The sequence below is a fragment of the Eucyclogobius newberryi genome, unplaced genomic scaffold, assembly GCF_026437365.1.
Source record: "Eucyclogobius newberryi isolate DKJ021-1_F unplaced genomic scaffold, fEucNew1.0.hap1 SCAF_5, whole genome shotgun sequence".
In the NCBI taxonomy this organism is placed as follows: Eukaryota; Metazoa; Chordata; class Actinopteri; order Gobiiformes; family Gobiidae; genus Eucyclogobius; species Eucyclogobius newberryi.
Window position 1 is genome coordinate 36,926,235 of NW_027316167.1, and position 19,036 is coordinate 36,945,270.

The window sequence follows — 19,036 nt, forward strand, 5'->3', positions numbered from 1 at the left end:
ACTATATATTGTGTAGATTTACAGGTCCTACTTGCCCAGCAAAAAGGGTTCGAATAGCTCTTGCGCTTTTATCGAAACTCACAAACAACTGTTCATGGGCTGAAAAGGCTTTTGGAGCAATAAAAACTTAAAAACTGCTATAACTCAAAAATGCAAAAAGATAAGTTCAAACTTTAAAAGACATGTTGTGCAGATGTACAAGCCCCTCTTGCACAGAAAGTATGGCTTAGATATCTCTTGTAGTTTCTTCAGAACACACAAATTATCTGAAAATGCTTTTGAAGCAATAGACACAAAAACAGCTATAAATCCAAAACCTAATATGATAGACTCAAACTTTAAACTATATATTGTTTAGATTTACAGGTCCTACTTGCCCAGCAAAAAGGGTTCGAATAGCTCTTGCACTTTTTTCGAAACTCACAAACAACTGTTCATGGGCTGAAAAGGCTTTTGGAGCAATAAAAACTTAAAAACTGCTATAACTCAAAAATGCAATAAGATAGGTTCAAACTTTAAAAGACATGTTGTGCAGATATACAAGCCCCTCTTGCACAGAAAGTATGGCTTAGATATCTCTTGTAGTTTCTTCAGAACACACAAATTATCTGAAAATGCTTTTGAAGCAATAGACACAAAAACAGCTATAAATCCAAAACTTAATATGATAGACTCAAACTTTAAACTATATATTGTGTAGATTTACAGGTCCTACTTGCCCAGCAAAAAGGGTTCGAATAGCTCTTGCGCTTTTATCGAAACTCACAAACAACTGTTCATGGGCTGAAAAGGCTTTTGGAGCAATAAAAACTTAAAAACTGCTATAACTCAAAAATGCAATAAGATAGGTTCAAACTTTAAAAGACATGTTGTGCAGATATACAAGCCCCTCTTGCACAGAAAGTATGGTTTAGATATCTCTTGTAGTTTCTTCAGAACACACAAATTATCTGAAAATGCTTTTGAAGCAATAGACACAAAAACAGCTATAAATCCAAAACCTAATATGATAGACTCAAACTTTAAACTATATATTGTGTAGATTTACAGGTCCTACTTGCCCAGCAAAAAGGGTTCGAATAGCTCTTGCACTTTTTTCGAAACTCACAAACAACTGTTCATGGGCTGAAAAGGCTTTTGGAGCAATAAAAACTTAAAAACTGCTATAACTCAAAAATGCAATAAGATAGGTTCAAACTTTAAAAGACATGTTGTGCAGATGTACAAGCCCCTCTTGCACAGAAAGTATGGCTTAGATATCTCTTGTAGTTTCTTCAGAACACACAAATTATCTGAAAATGCTTTTGAAGCAATAGACACAAAAACAGCTATAAATCCAAAACCTAATATGATAGACTCAAACTTTAAACTATATATTGTGTAGATTTACAGGTCCTACTTGCCCAGCAAAAAGGGTTCGAATAGCTCTTGCACTTTTATCGAAACTCACAAACAACTGTTCATGGGCTGAAAAGGCTTTTGGAGCAATAAAAACTTAAAAACTGCTATAACTCAAAAATGCAAAAAGATAAGTTCAAACTTTAAAAGACATGTTGTGCAGATGTACAAGCCCCTCTTGCACAGAAAGTATGGCTTAGATATCTCTTGTAGTTTCTTCAGAACACACAAATTATCTGAAAATGCTTTTGAAGCAATAGACACAAAAACAGCTATAAATCCAAAACCTAATATGATAGACTCAAACTTTAAACTATATATTGTTTAGATTTACAGGTCCTACTTGCCCAGCAAAAAGGGTTCGAATAGCTCTTGCACTTTTTTCGAAACTCACAAACAACTGTTCATTGGGCTGAAAAGGCTTTTGGAGCAATAAAAACTTAAAAACTGCTATAACTCAAAAATGCAATAAGATAGGTTCAAACTTTAAAAGACATGTTGTGCAGATATACAAGCCCCTCTTGCACAGAAAGTATGGCTTAGATATCTCTTGTAGTTTCTTCAGAACACACAAATTATCTGAAAATGCTTTTGAAGCAATAGACACAAAAACAGCTATAAATCCAAAACCTAATATGATAGACTCAAACTTTAAACTATATATTGTGTAGATTTACAGGTCCTACTTGCCCAGCAAAAAGGGTTCGAATAGCTCTTGCACTTTTTTCGAAACTCACAAACAACTGTTCATGGGCTGAAAAGGCTTTTGGAGCAATAAAAACTTAAAAACTGCTATAACTCAAAAATGCAAAAAGATAAGTTCAAACTTTAAAAGACATGTTGTGCAGATGTACAAGCCCCTCTTGCACAGAAAGTATGGCTTAGATATCTCTTGTAGTTTCTTCAGAACACACAAATTATCTGAAAATGCTTTTGAAGCAATAGACACAAAAACAGCTATAAATCCAAAACCTAATATGATAGACTCAAACTTTAAACTATATATTGTTTAGATTTACAGGTCCTACTTGCCCAGCAAAAAGGGTTCGAATAGCTCTTGCACTTTTTTCGAAACTCACAAACAACTGTTCATGGGCTGAAAAGGCTTTTGGAGCAATAACAACTTAAAAACTGCTATAACTCAAAAATGCAATAAGATAGGTTCAAACTTTAAAAGACATGTTGTGCAGATATACAAGCCCCTCTTGCACAGAAAGTATGGCTTAGATATCTCTTGTAGTTTCTTCAGAACACACAAATTATCTGAAAATGCTTTTGAAGCAATAGACACAAAAACAGCTATAAATCCAAAACCTAATATGATAGACTCAAACTTTAAACTATATATTGTTTAGATTTACAGGTCCTACTTGCCCAGCAAAAAGGGTTCGAATAGCTCTTGCACTTTTTTCGAAACTCACAAACAACTGTTCATGGGCTGAAAAGGCTTTTGGAGCAATAAAAACTTAAAAACTGCTATAACTCAAAAATGCAATAAGATAGGTTCAAACTTTAAAAGACATGTTGTGCAGATGTACAAGCCCCTCTTGCACAGAAAGTATGGCTTAGATATCTCTTGTAGTTTCTTCAGAACACACAAATTATCTGAAGATGCTTTTGAAGCAATAGACACAAAAACAGCTATAAATCCAAAACCTAATATGATAGACTCAAACTTTAAACTATATATTGTGTAGATTTACAGGTCCTACTTGCCCAGCAAAAAGGGTTCGAATAGCTCTTGCGCTTTTTTCGAAACTCACAAACAACTGTTCATGGGCTGAAAAGGCTTTTGGAGCAATAAAAACTTAAAAACTGCTATAACTCAAAAATGCAATAAGATAGGTTCAAACTTTAAAAGACATGTTGTGCAGATGTACAAGCCCCTCTTGCACAGAAAGTATGGCTTAGATATCTCTTGTAGTTTCTTCAGAACACACAAATTATCTGAAAATGCTTTTGAAGCAATAGACACAAAAACAGCTATAAATCCAAAACCTAATATGATAGACTCAAACTTTAAACTATATATTGTGTAGATTTACAGGTCCTACTTGCCCAGCAAAAAGGGTTCGAATAGCTCTTGCGCTTTTATCGAAACTCACAAACAACTGTTCATGGGCTGAAAAGGCTTTTGGAGCAATAAAAACTTAAAAACTGCTATAACTCAAAAATGCAATAAGATAGGTTCAAACTTTAAAAGACATGTTGTGCAGATGTACAAGCCCCTCTTGCACAGAAAGTATGGCTTAGATATCTCTTGTAGTTTCTTCAGAACACACAAATTATCTGAAAATGCTTTTGAAGCAATAGACACAAAAACAGCTATAAATCCAAAACCTAATATGATAGACTCAAACTTTAAACTATATATTGTGTAGATTTACAGGTCCTACTTGCCCAGCAAAAAGGGTTCGAATAGCTCTTGCACTTTTTTCGAAACTCACAAACAACTGTTCATGGGCTGAAAAGGCTTTTGGAGCAATAAAAACTTAAAAACTGCTATAACTCAAAAATGCAATAAGATAGGTTCAAACTTTAAAAGACATGTTGTGCAGATATACAAGCCCCTCTTGCACAGAAAGTATGGCTTAGATATCTCTTGTAGTTTCTTCAGAACACACAAATTATCTGAAAATGCTTTTGAAGCAATAGACACAAAAACAGCTATAAATCCAAAACCTAATATGATAGACTCAAACTTTAAACTATATATTGTGTAGATTTACAGGTCCTACTTGCCCAGCAAAAAGGGTTCGAATAGCTCTTGCACTTTTTTCGAAACTCACAAACAACTGTTCATGGGCTGAAAATGCTTTTGGAGCAATAAAAACTTAAAAACTGCTATAACTCAAAAATGCAATAAGATAGGTTCAAACTTTAAAAGACATGTTGTGCAGATGTACAAGCCCATCTTGCACAGAAAGTATGGCTTAGATATCTCTTGTAGTTTCTTCAGAACACACAAATTATCTGAAAATGCTTTTGAAGCAATAGACACAAAAACAGCTATAAATCCAAAACCTAATATGATAGACTCAAACTTTAAACTATATATTGTTTAGATTTACAGGTCCTACTTGCCCAGCAAAAAGGGTTCGAATAGCTCTTGCACTTTTTTCGAAACTCACAAACAACTGTTCATGGGCTGAAAAGGCTTTTGGAGCAATAAAAACTTAAAAACTGCTATAACTCAAAAATGCAATAAGATAGGTGCAAACTTTAAAAGACATGTTGTGCAGATATACAAGCCCCTCTTGCACAGAAAGTATGGCTTAGATATCTCTTGTAGTTTCTTCAGAACACACAAATTATCTGAAAATGCTTTTGAAGCAATAGACACAAAAACAGCTATAAATCCAAAACCTAATATGATAGACTCAAACTTTAAACTATATATTGTGTAGATTTACAGGTCCTACTTGCCCAGCAAAAAGGGTTCGAATAGCTCTTGCGCTTTTATCGAAACTCACAAACAACTGTTCATGGGCTGAAAAGGCTTTTGGAGCAATAAAAACTTAAAAACTGCTATAACTCAAAAATGCAAAAAGATAAGTTCAAACTTTAAAAGACATGTTGTGCAGATGTACAAGCCCCTCTTGCACAGAAAGTATGGCTTAGATATCTCTTGTAGTTTCTTCAGAACACACAAATTATCTGAAAATGCTTTTGAAGCAATAGACACAAAAACAGCTATAAATCCAAAACCTAATATGATAGACTCAAACTTTAAACTATATATTGTTTAGATTTACAGGTCCTACTTGCCCAGCAAAAAGGGTTCGAATAGCTCTTGCACTTTTTTCGAAACTCACAAACAACTGTTCATGGGCTGAAAAGGCTTTTGGAGCAATAAAAACTTAAAAACTGCTATAACTCAAAAATGCAATAAGATAGGTTCAAACTTTAAAAGACATGTTGTGCAGATGTACAAGCCCCTCTTGCACAGAAAGTATGGCTTAGATATCTCTTGTAGTTTCTTCAGAACACACAAATTATCTGAAAATGCTTTTGAAGCAATAGACACAAAAACAGCTATAAATCCAAAACCTAATATGATAGACTCAAACTTTAAACTATATATTGTGTAGATTTACAGGTCCTACTTGCCCAGCAAAAAGGGTTCGAATAGCTCTTGCACTTTTTTCGAAACTCACAAACAACTGTTCATGGGCTGAAAAGGCTTTTGGAGCAATAAAAACTTAAAAACTGCTATAACTCAAAAATGCAATAAGATAGGTTCAAACTTTAAAAGACATGTTGTGCAGATGTACAAGCCCCTCTTGCACAGAAAGTATGGCTTAGATATCTCTTGTAGTTTCTTCAGAACACACAAATTATCTGAAAATGCTTTTGAAGCAATAGACACAAAAACAGCTATAAATCCAAAACCTAATATGATAGACTCAAACTTTAAACTATATATTGTTTAGATTTACAGGTCCTACTTGCCCAGCAAAAAGGGTTCGAATAGCTCTTGCACTTTTTTCGAAACTCACAAACAACTGTTCATGGGCTGAAAAGGCTTTTGGAGCAATAAAAACTTAAAAACTGCTATAACTCAAAAATGCAATAAGATAGGTTCAAACTTTAAAAGACATGTTGTGCAGATGTACAAGCCCCTCTTGCACAGAAAGTATGGCTTAGATATCTCTTGCAGTTTCTTCAGAACACACAAATTATCTGAAGATGCTTTTGAAGCAATAGACACAAAAACAGCTATAAATCCAAAACCTAATATGATAGACTCAAACTTTAAACTATATATTGTGTAGATTTACAGGTCCTACTTGCCCAGCAAAAAGGGTTCGAATAGCTCTTGCGCTTTTTTCGAAACTCACAAACAACTGTTCATGGGCTGAAAAGGCTTTTGGAGCAATAAAAACTTAAAAACTGCTATAACTCAAAAATGCAATAAGATAGGTTCAAACTTTAAAAGACATGTTGTGCAGATGTACAAGCCCCTCTTGCACAGAAAGTATGGCTTAGATATCTCTTGTAGTTTCTTCAGAACACACTAATTATCTGAAAATGCTTTTGAAGCAATAGACACAAAAACAGCTATAAATCCAAAACCTAATATGATAGACTCAAACTTTAAACTATATATTGTGTAGATTTACAGGTCCTACTTGCCCAGCAAAAAGGGTTCGAATAGCTCTTGCACTTTTATCGAAACTCACAAACAACTGTTCATGGGCTGAAAAGGCTTTTGGAGCAATAAAAACTTAAAAACTGCTATAACTCAAAAATGCAATAAGATAGGTTCAAACTTTAAAAGACATGTTGTGCAGATGTACAAGCCCCTCTTGCACAGAAAGTATGGCTTAGATATCTCTTGTAGTTTCTTCAGAACACACAAATTATCTGAAAATGCTTTTGAAGCAATAGACACAAAAACAGCTATAAATCCAAAACCTAATATGATAGACTCAAACTTTAAACTATATATTGTGTAGATTTACAGGTCCTACTTGCCCAAGCAAAAAGGGTTCGAATAGCTCTTGCGCTTTTTTCGAAACTCACAAACAACTGTTCATGGGCTGAAAAGGCTTTTGGAGCAATAAAAACTTAAAAACTGCTATAACTCAAAAATACAATAAGATAGGTTCAAACTTTAAAAGACATGTTGTGCAGATGTACAAGCCCCTCTTGCACAGAAAGTATGGCTTAGATATCTCTTGTAGTTTCTTCAGAACACGCAAATGATCTGAAAATTCTTTTGAAGCAATAGACACAAAAACAGCTATAAATCCAAAACCTAATATGATAGACTCAAACTTTAAACTATATATTGTGTAGATTTACAGGTCCTACTTGCCCAGCAAAAAGGGTTCGAATAGCTCTTGCGCTTTTTTCGAAACTCACAAACAACTGTTCATGGGCTGAAAAGGCTTTTGGAGCAATAAAAACTTAAAAACTGCTATAACTCAAAAATGCAAAAAGATAAGTTCAAACTTTAAAAGACATGTTGTGCAGATGTACAAGCCCCTCTTGCACAGAAAGTATGGCTTAGATATCTCTTGTAGTTTCTTCAGAACACACAAATTATCTGAAAATGCTTTTGAAGCAATAGACACAAAAACAGCTATAAATCCAAAACCTAATATGATAGACTCAAACTTTAAACTATATATTGTTTAGATTTACAGGTCCTACTTGCCCAGCAAAAAGGGTTCGAATAGCTCTTGCGCTTTTTTCGAAACTCACAAACAACTGTTCATGGGCTGAAAAGGCTTTTGGAGCAATAAAAACTTAAAAACTGCTATAACTCAAAAATGCAATAAGATAGGTTCAAACTTTAAAAGACATGTTGTGCAGATATACAAGCCCCTCTTGCACAGAAAGTATGGCTTAGATATCTCTTGTAGTTTCTTCAGAACACACAAATTATCTGAAAATGCTTTTGAAGCAATAGACACAAAAACAGCTATAAATCCAAAACCTAATATGATAGACTCAAACTTTAAACTATATATTGTGTAGATTTACAGGTCCTACTTGCCCAGCAAAAAGGGTTCGAATAGCTCTTGCGCTTTTATCGAAACTCACAAACAACTGTTCATGGGCTGAAAAGGCTTTTGGAGCAATAAAAACTTAAAAACTGCTATAAATCAAAAATGCAATAAGATAGGTTCAAACTTTAAAAGACATGTTGTGCAGATGTACAAGCCCCTCTTGCACAGAAAGTATGGCTTAGATATCTCTTGTAGTTTCTTCAGAACACACAAATTATCTGAAAATGCTTTTGAAGCAATAGACACAAAAACAGCTATAAATCCAAAACCTAATATGATAGACTCAAACTTTAAACTATATATTGTGTAGATTTACAGGTCCTACTTGCCCAGCAAAAAGGGTTCGAATAGCTCTTGCGCTTTTATCGAAACTCACAAACAACTGTTCATGGGCTGAAAAGGCTTTTGGAGCAATAAAAACTTAAAAACTGCTATAACTCAAAAATGCAATAAGATAGGTTCAAACTTTAAAAGACATGTTGTGCAGATGTACAAGCCCCTCTTGCACAGAAAGTATGGCTTAGATATCTCTTGTAGTTTCTTCAGAACACACAAATTATCTGAAAATGCTTTTGAAGCAATAGACACAAAAACAGCTATAAATCCAAAACCTAATATGATAGACTCAAACTTTAAACTATATATTGTGTAGATTTACAGGTCCTACTTGCCCAGCAAAAAGGGTTCGAATAGCTCTTGCGCTTTTTTCGAAACTCACAAACAACTGTTCATGGGCTGAAAAGGCTTTTGGAGCAATAAAAACTTAAAAACTGCTATAACTCATAAATGCAATAAGATAGGTTCAAACTTTAAAAGACATGTTGTGCAGATGTACAAGCCCCTCTTGCACAGAAAGTATGGCTTAGATATCTCTTGTAGTTTCTTCAGAACACACAAATTATCTGAAAATGCTTTTGAAGCAATAGACACAAAAACAGCTATAAATCCAAAACCTAATAGGATAGACTCAAACTTTAAACTATATATTGTGTAGATTTACAGGTCCTACTTGCCCAGCAAAAAGGGTTCGAATAGCTCTTGCGCTTTTATCGAAACTCACAAACAACTGTTCATGGGCTGAAAAGGCTTTTGGAGCAATAAAAACTTAAAAACTGCTATAACTCAAAAATGCAATAAGATAGGTTCAAACTTTAAAAGACATGTTGTGCAGATGTACAAGCCCCTCTTGCACAGAAAGTATGGCTTAGATATCTCTTGTAGTTTCTTCAGAACACACAAATTATCTGAAAATGCTTTTGAAGCAATAGACACAAAAACAGCTATAAATCCAAAACCTAATATGATAGACTCAAACTTTAAACTATATATTGTGTAGATTTACAGGTCCTACTTGCCCAGCAAAAAGGGTTCGAATAGCTCTTGCGCTTTTATCGAAACTCACAAACAACTGTTCATGGGCTGAAAAGGCTTTTGGAGCAATAAAAACTTAAAAACTGCTATAACTCAAAAATGCAATAAGATAGGTTCAAACTTTAAAAGACATGTTGTGCAGATGTACAAGCCCCTCTTGCACAGAAAGTATGGCTTAGATATCTCTTGTAGTTTCTTCAGAACACACAAATTATCTGAAAATGCTTTTGAAGCAATAGACACAAAAACAGCTATAAATCCAAAACCTAATATGATAGACTCAAACTTTAAACTATATATTGTGTAGATTTACAGGTCCTACTTGCCCAGCAAAAAGGGTTCGAATAGCTCTTGCACTTTTTTCGAAACTCACAAACAACTGTTCATGGGCTGAAAAGGCTTTTGGAGCAATAAAAACTTAAAAACTGCTATAACTCAAAAATGCAATAAGATAGGTTCAAACTTTAAAAGACATGTTGTGCAGATGTACAAGCCCCTCTTGCACAGAAAGTATGGCTTAGATATCTCTTGTAGTTTCTTCAGAACACACAAATTATCTGAAAATGCTTTTGAAGCAATAGACACAAAAACAGCTATAAATCCAAAACCTAATATGATAGACTCAAACTTTAAACTATATATTGTGTAGATTTACAGGTCCTACTTGCCCAGCAAAAAGGGTTCGAATAGCTCTTGCGCTTTTATCGAAACTCACAAACAACTGTTCATGGGCTGAAAAGGCTTTTGGAGCAATAAAAACTTAAAAACTGCTATAACTCAAAAATGCAAAAAGATAAGTTCAAACTTTAAAAGACATGTTGTGCAGATGTACAAGCCCCTCTTGCACAGAAAGTATGGCTTAGATATCTCTTGTAGTTTCTTCAGAACACACAAATTATCTGAAAATGCTTTTGAAGCAATAGACACAAAAACAGCTATAAATCCAAAACCTAATATGATAGACTCAAACTTTAAACTATATATTGTTTAGATTTACAGGTCCTACTTGCCCAGCAAAAAGGGTTCGAATAGCTCTTGCACTTTTTTCGAAACTCACAAACAACTGTTCATGGGCTGAAAAGGCTTTTGGAGCAATAAAAACTTAAAAACTGCTATAACTCAAAAATGCAATAAGATAGGTTCAAACTTTAAAAGACATGTTGTGCAGATATACAAGCCCCTCTTGCACAGAAAGTATGGCTTAGATATCTCTTGTAGTTTCTTCAGAACACACAAATTATCTGAAAATGCTTTTGAAGCAATAGACACAAAAACAGCTATAAATCCAAAACTTAATATGATAGACTCAAACTTTAAACTATATATTGTGTAGATTTACAGGTCCTACTTGCCCAGCAAAAAGGGTTCGAATAGCTCATGCGCTTTTATCGAAACTCACAAACAACTGTTCATGGGCTGAAAAGGCTTTTGGAGCAATAAAAACTTAAAAACTGCTATAACTCAAAAATGCAATAAGATAGGTTCAAACTTTAAAAGACATGTTGTGCAGATATACAAGCCCCTCTTGCACAGAAAGTATGGTTTAGATATCTCTTGTAGTTTCTTCAGAACACACAAATTATCTGAAAATGCTTTTGAAGCAATAGACACAAAAACAGCTATAAATCCAAAACCTAATATGATAGACTCAAACTTTAAACTATATATTGTTTAGATTTACAGGTCCTACTTGCCCAGCAAAAAGGGTTCGAATAGCTCTTGCACTTTTTTCGAAACTCACAAACAACTGTTCATTGGGCTGAAAAGGCTTTTGGAGCAATAACAACTTAAAAACTGCTATAACTCAAAAATGCAATAAGATAGGTTCAAACTTTAAAAGACATGTTGTGCAGATATACAAGCCCCTCTTGCACAGAAAGTATGGTTTAGATATCTCTTGTAGTTTCTTCAGAACACACAAATTATCTGAAAATGCTTTTGAAGCAATAGACACAAAAACAGCTATAAATCCAAAACCTAATATGATAGACTCAAACTTTAAACTATATATTGTGTAGATTTACAGGTCCTACTTGCCCAGCAAAAAGGGTTCGAATAGCTCTTGCACTTTTTTCGAAACTCACAAACAACTGTTCATGGGCTGAAAAGGCTTTTGGAGCAATAAAAACTTAAAAACTGCTATAACTCAAAAATGCAATAAGATAGGTTCAAACTTTAAAAGACATGTTGTGCAGATGTACAAGCCCCTCTTGCACAGAAAGTATGGCTTAGATATCTCTTGTAGTTTCTTCAGAACACACAAATTATCTGAAAATGCTTTTGAAGCAATAGACACAAAAACAGCTATAAATCCAAAACCTAATATGATAGACTCAAACTTTAAACTATATATTGTGTAGATTTACAGGTCCTACTTGCCCAGCAAAAAGGGTTCGAATAGCTCTTGCACTTTTATCGAAACTCACAAACAACTGTTCATGGGCTGAAAAGGCTTTTGGAGCAATAAAAACTTAAAAACTGCTATAACTCAAAAATGCAAAAAGATAAGTTCAAACTTTAAAAGACATGTTGTGCAGATGTACAAGCCCCTCTTGCACAGAAAGTATGGCTTAGATATCTCTTGTAGTTTCTTCAGAACACACAAATTATCTGAAAATGCTTTTGAAGCAATAGACACAAAAACAGCTATAAATCCAAAACCTAATATGATAGACTCAAACTTTAAACTATATATTGTTTAGATTTACAGGTCCTACTTGCCCAGCAAAAAGGGTTCGAATAGCTCTTGCACTTTTTTCGAAACTCACAAACAACTGTTCATTGGGCTGAAAAGGCTTTTGGAGCAATAAAAACTTAAAAACTGCTATAACTCAAAAATGCAATAAGATAGGTTCAAACTTTAAAAGACATGTTGTGCAGATATACAAGCCCCTCTTGCACAGAAAGTATGGCTTAGATATCTCTTGTAGTTTCTTCAGAACACACAAATTATCTGAAAATGCTTTTGAAGCAATAGACACAAAAACAGCTATAAATCCAAAACCTAATATGATAGACTCAAACTTTAAACTATATATTGTGTAGATTTACAGGTCCTACTTGCCCAGCAAAAAGGGTTCGAATAGCTCTTGCACTTTTTTCGAAACTCACAAACAACTGTTCATGGGCTGAAAAGGCTTTTGGAGCAATAAAAACTTAAAAACTGCTATAACTCAAAAATGCAAAAAGATAAGTTCAAACTTTAAAAGACATGTTGTGCAGATGTACAAGCCCCTCTTGCACAGAAAGTATGGCTTAGATATCTCTTGTAGTTTCTTCAGAACACACAAATTATCTGAAAATGCTTTTGAAGCAATAGACACAAAAACAGCTATAAATCCAAAACCTAATATGATAGACTCAAACTTTAAACTATATATTGTTTAGATTTACAGGTCCTACTTGCCCAGCAAAAAGGGTTCGAATAGCTCTTGCACTTTTTTCGAAACTCACAAACAACTGTTCATGGGCTGAAAAGGCTTTTGGAGCAATAACAACTTAAAAACTGCTATAACTCAAAAATGCAATAAGATAGGTTCAAACTTTAAAAGACATGTTGTGCAGATATACAAGCCCCTCTTGCACAGAAAGTATGGCTTAGATATCTCTTGTAGTTTCTTCAGAACACACAAATTATCTGAAAATGCTTTTGAAGCAATAGACACAAAAACAGCTATAAATCCAAAACCTAATATGATAGACTCAAACTTTAAACTATATATTGTTTAGATTTACAGGTCCTACTTGCCCAGCAAAAAGGGTTCGAATAGCTCTTGCACTTTTTTCGAAACTCACAAACAACTGTTCATGGGCTGAAAAGGCTTTTGGAGCAATAAAAACTTAAAAACTGCTATAACTCAAAAATGCAATAAGATAGGTTCAAACTTTAAAAGACATGTTGTGCAGATGTACAAGCCCCTCTTGCACAGAAAGTATGGCTTAGATATCTCTTGTAGTTTCTTCAGAACACACAAATTATCTGAAGATGCTTTTGAAGCAATAGACACAAAAACAGCTATAAATCCAAAACCTAATATGATAGACTCAAACTTTAAACTATATATTGTGTAGATTTACAGGTCCTACTTGCCCAGCAAAAAGGGTTCGAATAGCTCTTGCGCTTTTTTCGAAACTCACAAACAACTGTTCATGGGCTGAAAAGGCTTTTGGAGCAATAAAAACTTAAAAACTGCTATAACTCAAAAATGCAATAAGATAGGTTCAAACTTTAAAAGACATGTTGTGCAGATGTACAAGCCCCTCTTGCACAGAAAGTATGGCTTAGATATCTCTTGTAGTTTCTTCAGAACACACAAATTATCTGAAAATGCTTTTGAAGCAATAGACACAAAAACAGCTATAAATCCAAAACCTAATATGATAGACTCAAACTTTAAACTATATATTGTGTAGATTTACAGGTCCTACTTGCCCAGCAAAAAGGGTTCGAATAGCTCTTGCGCTTTTATCGAAACTCACAAACAACTGTTCATGGGCTGAAAAGGCTTTTGGAGCAATAAAAACTTAAAAACTGCTATAACTCAAAAATGCAATAAGATAGGTTCAAACTTTAAAAGACATGTTGTGCAGATGTACAAGCCCCTCTTGCACAGAAAGTATGGCTTAGATATCTCTTGTAGTTTCTTCAGAACACACAAATTATCTGAAAATGCTTTTGAAGCAATAGACACAAAAACAGCTATAAATCCAAAACCTAATATGATAGACTCAAACTTTAAACTATATATTGTGTAGATTTACAGGTCCTACTTGCCCAGCAAAAAGGGTTCGAATAGCTCTTGCACTTTTTTCGAAACTCACAAACAACTGTTCATGGGCTGAAAAGGCTTTTGGAGCAATAAAAACTTAAAAACTGCTATAACTCAAAAATGCAATAAGATAGGTTCAAACTTTAAAAGACATGTTGTGCAGATATACAAGCCCCTCTTGCACAGAAAGTATGGCTTAGATATCTCTTGTAGTTTCTTCAGAACACACAAATTATCTGAAAATGCTTTTGAAGCAATAGACACAAAAACAGCTATAAATCCAAAACCTAATATGATAGACTCAAACTTTAAACTATATATTGTGTAGATTTACAGGTCCTACTTGCCCAGCAAAAAGGGTTCGAATAGCTCTTGCACTTTTTTCGAAACTCACAAACAACTGTTCATGGGCTGAAAATGCTTTTGGAGCAATAAAAACTTAAAAACTGCTATAACTCAAAAATGCAATAAGATAGGTTCAAACTTTAAAAGACATGTTGTGCAGATGTACAAGCCCATCTTGCACAGAAAGTATGGCTTAGATATCTCTTGTAGTTTCTTCAGAACACACAAATTATCTGAAAATGCTTTTGAAGCAATAGACACAAAAACAGCTATAAATCCAAAACCTAATATGATAGACTCAAACTTTAAACTATATATTGTTTAGATTTACAGGTCCTACTTGCCCAGCAAAAAGGGTTCGAATAGCTCTTGCACTTTTTTCGAAACTCACAAACAACTGTTCATGGGCTGAAAAGGCTTTTGGAGCAATAAAAACTTAAAAACTGCTATAACTCAAAAATGCAATAAGATAGGTGCAAACTTTAAAAGACATGTTGTGCAGATATACAAGCCCCTCTTGCACAGAAAGTATGGCTTAGATATCTCTTGTAGTTTCTTCAGAACACACAAATTATCTGAAAATGCTTTTGAAGCAATAGACACAAAAACAGCTATAAATCCAAAACCTAATATGATAGACTCAAACTTTAAACTATATATTGTGTAGATTTACAGGTCCTACTTGCCCAGCAAAAAGGGTTCGAATAGCTCTTGCGCTTTTATCGAAACTCACAAACAACTGTTCATGGGCTGAAAAGGCTTTTGGAGCAATAAAAACTTAAAAACTGCTATAACTCAAAAATGCAATAAGATAGGTTCAAACTTTAAAAGACATGTTGTGCAGATGTACAAGCCCATCTTGCACAGAAAGTATGGCTTAGATATCTCTTGTAGTTTCTTCAGAACACACAAATTATCTGAAAATGCTTTTGAAGCAATAGACACAAAAACAGCTATAAATCCAAAACCTAATATGATAGACTCAAACTTTAAACTATATATTGTGTAGATTTACAGGTCCTACTTGCCCAGCAAAAAGGGTTCGAATAGCTCTTGCGCTTTTATCGAAACTCACAAACAACTGTTCATGGGCTGAAAAGGCTTTTGGAGCAATAAAAACTTAAAAACTGCTATAACTCAAAAATGCAAAAAGATAAGTTCAAACTTTAAAAGACATGTTGTGCAGATGTACAAGCCCCTCTTGCACAGAAAGTATGGCTTAGATATCTCTTGTAGTTTCTTCAGAACACACAAATTATCTGAAAATGCTTTTGAAGCAATAGACACAAAAACAGCTATAAATCCAAAACCTAATATGATAGACTCAAACTTTAAACTATATATTGTTTAGATTTACAGGTCCTACTTGCCCAGCAAAAAGGGTTCGAATAGCTCTTGCACTTTTTTCGAAACTCACAAACAACTGTTCATGGGCTGAAAAGGCTTTTGGAGCAATAAAAACTTAAAAACTGCTATAACTCAAAAATGCAATAAGATAGGTTCAAACTTTAAAAGACATGTTGTGCAGATGTACAAGCCCCTCTTGCACAGAAAGTATGGCTTAGATATCTCTTGTAGTTTCTTCAGAACACACAAATTATCTGAAAATGCTTTTGAAGCAATAGACACAAAAACAGCTATAAATCCAAAACCTAATATGATAGACTCAAACTTTAAACTATATATTGTGTAGATTTACAGGTCCTACTTGCCCAGCAAAAAGGGTTCGAATAGCTCTTGCACTTTTTTCGAAACTCACAAACAACTGTTCATGGGCTGAAAAGGCTTTTGGAGCAATAAAAACTTAAAAACTGCTATAACTCAAAAATGCAATAAGATAGGTTCAAACTTTAAAAGACATGTTGTGCAGATGTACAAGCCCCTCTTGCACAGAAAGTATGGCTTAGATATCTCTTGTAGTTTCTTCAGAACACACAAATTATCTGAAAATGCTTTTGAAGCAATAGACACAAAAACAGCTATAAATCCAAAACCTAATATGATAGACTCAAACTTTAAACTATATATTGTTTAGATTTACAGGTCCTACTTGCCCAGCAAAAAGGGTTCGAATAGCTCTTGCACTTTTTTCGAAACTCACAAACAACTGTTCATGGGCTGAAAAGGCTTTTGGAGCAATAAAAACTTAAAAACTGCTATAACTCAAAAATGCAATAAGATAGGTTCAAACTTTAAAAGACATGTTGTGCAGATGTACAAGCCCCTCTTGCACAGAAAGTATGGCTTAGATATCTCTTGCAGTTTCTTCAGAACACACAAATTATCTGAAGATGCTTTTGAAGCAATAGACACAAAAACAGCTATAAATCCAAAACCTAATATGATAGACTCAAACTTTAAACTATATATTGTGTAGATTTACAGGTCCTACTTGCCCAGCAAAAAGGGTTCGAATAGCTCTTGCGCTTTTTTCGAAACTCACAAACAACTGTTCATGGGCTGAAAAGGCTTTTGGAGCAATAAAAACTTAAAAACTGCTATAACTCAAAAATGCAATAAGATAGGTTCAAACTTTAAAAGACATGTTGTGCAGATGTACAAGCCCCTCTTGCACAGAAAGTATGGCTTAGATATCTCTTGTAGTTTCTTCAGAACACACTAATTATCTGAAAATGCTTTTGAAGCAATAGACACAAAAACAGCTATAAATCCAAAACCTAATATGATAGACTCAAACTTTAAACTATATATTGTGTAGATTTACAGGTCCTACTTGCCCAGCAAAAAGGGTTCGAATAGCTCTTGCACTTTTATCGAAACTCACAAACAACTGTTCATGGGCTGAAAAGGCTTTTGGAGCAATAAAAACTTAAAAACTGCTATAACTCAAAAATGCAATAAGATAGGTTCAAACTTTAAAAGACATGTTGTGCAGATGTACAAGCCCCTCTTGCACAGAAAGTATGGCTTAGATATCTCTTGTAGTTTCTTCAGAACACACAAATTATCTGAAAATGCTTTTGAAGCAATAGACACAAAAACAGCTATAAATCCAAAACCTAATATGATAGACTCAAACTTTAAACTATATATTGTGTAGATTTACAGGTCCTACTTGCCCAAGCAAAAAGGGTTCGAATAGCTCTTGCGCTTTTTTCGAAACTCACAAACAACTGTTCATGGGCTGAAAAGGCTTTTGGAGCAATAAAAACTTAAAAACTGCTATAACTCAAAAATACAATAAGATAGGTTCAAACTTTAAAAGACATGTTGTGCAGATGTACAAGCCCCTCTTGCACAGAAAGTATGGCTTAGATATCTCTTGTAGTTTCTTCAGAACACGCAAATGATCTGAAAATTCTTTTGAAGCAATAGACACAAAAACAGCTATAAATCCAAAACCTAATATGATAGACTCAAACTTTAAACTATATATTGTGTAGATTTACAGGTCCTACTTGCCCAGCAAAAAGGGTTCGAATAGCTCTTGCGCTTTTTTCGAAACTCACAAACAACTGTTCATGGGCTGAAAAGGCTTTTGGAGCAATAAAAACTTAAAAACTGCTATAACTCAAAAATGCAAAAAGATAAGTTCAAACTTTAAAAGACATGTTGTGCAGATGTACAAGCCCCTCTTGCACAGAAAGTATGGCTTAGATATCTCTTGTAGTTTCTTCAGAACACACAAATTATCTGAAAATGCTTTTGAAGCAATAGACACAAAAACAGCTATAAATCCAAAACCTAATATGATAGACTCAAACTTTAAACTATATATTGTTTAGATTTACAGGTCCTACTTGCCCAGCAAAAAGGGTTCGAATAGCTCTTGCACTTTTTTCGAAACTCACAAACAACTGTTCATGGGCTGAAAAGGCTTTTGGAGCAATAAAAACTTAAAAACTGCTATAACTCAAAAATGCAATAAGATAGGTTCAAACTTTAAAAGACATGTTGTGCAGATATACAAGCCCCTCTTGCACAGAAAGTATGGCTTAGATATCTCTTGTAGTTTCTTCAGAACACACAAATTATCTGAAAATGCTTTTGAAGCAATAGACACAAAAACAGCTATAAATCCAAAACCTAATATGATAGACTCAAACTTTAAACTATATATTGTGTAGATTTACAGGTCCTACTTGCCCAGCAAAAAGGGTTCGAATAGCTCTTGCGCTTTTATCGAAACTCACAAACAACTGTTCATGGGCTGAAAAGGCTTTTGGAGCAATAAAAACTTAAAAACTGCTATAAATCAAAAATGCAATAAGATAGGTTCAAACTTTAAAAGACATGTTGTGCAGATGTACAAGCCCCTCTTGCACAGAAAGTATGGCTTAGATATCTCTTGTAGTTTCTTCAGAACACACAAATTATCTGAAAATGCTTTTGAAGCAATAGACACAAAAACAGCTATAAATCCAAAACCTAATATGATAGACTCAAACTTTAAACTATATATTGTGTAGATTTACAGGTCCTACTTGCCCAGCAAAAAGGGTTCGAATAGCTCTTGCGCTTTTATCGAAACTCACAAACAACTGTTCATGGGCTGAAAAGGCTTTTGGAGCAATAAAAACTTAAAAACTGCTATAACTCAAAAATGCAATAAGATAGGTTCAAACTTTAAAAGACATGTTGTGCAGATGTACAAGCCCCTCTTGCACAGAAAGT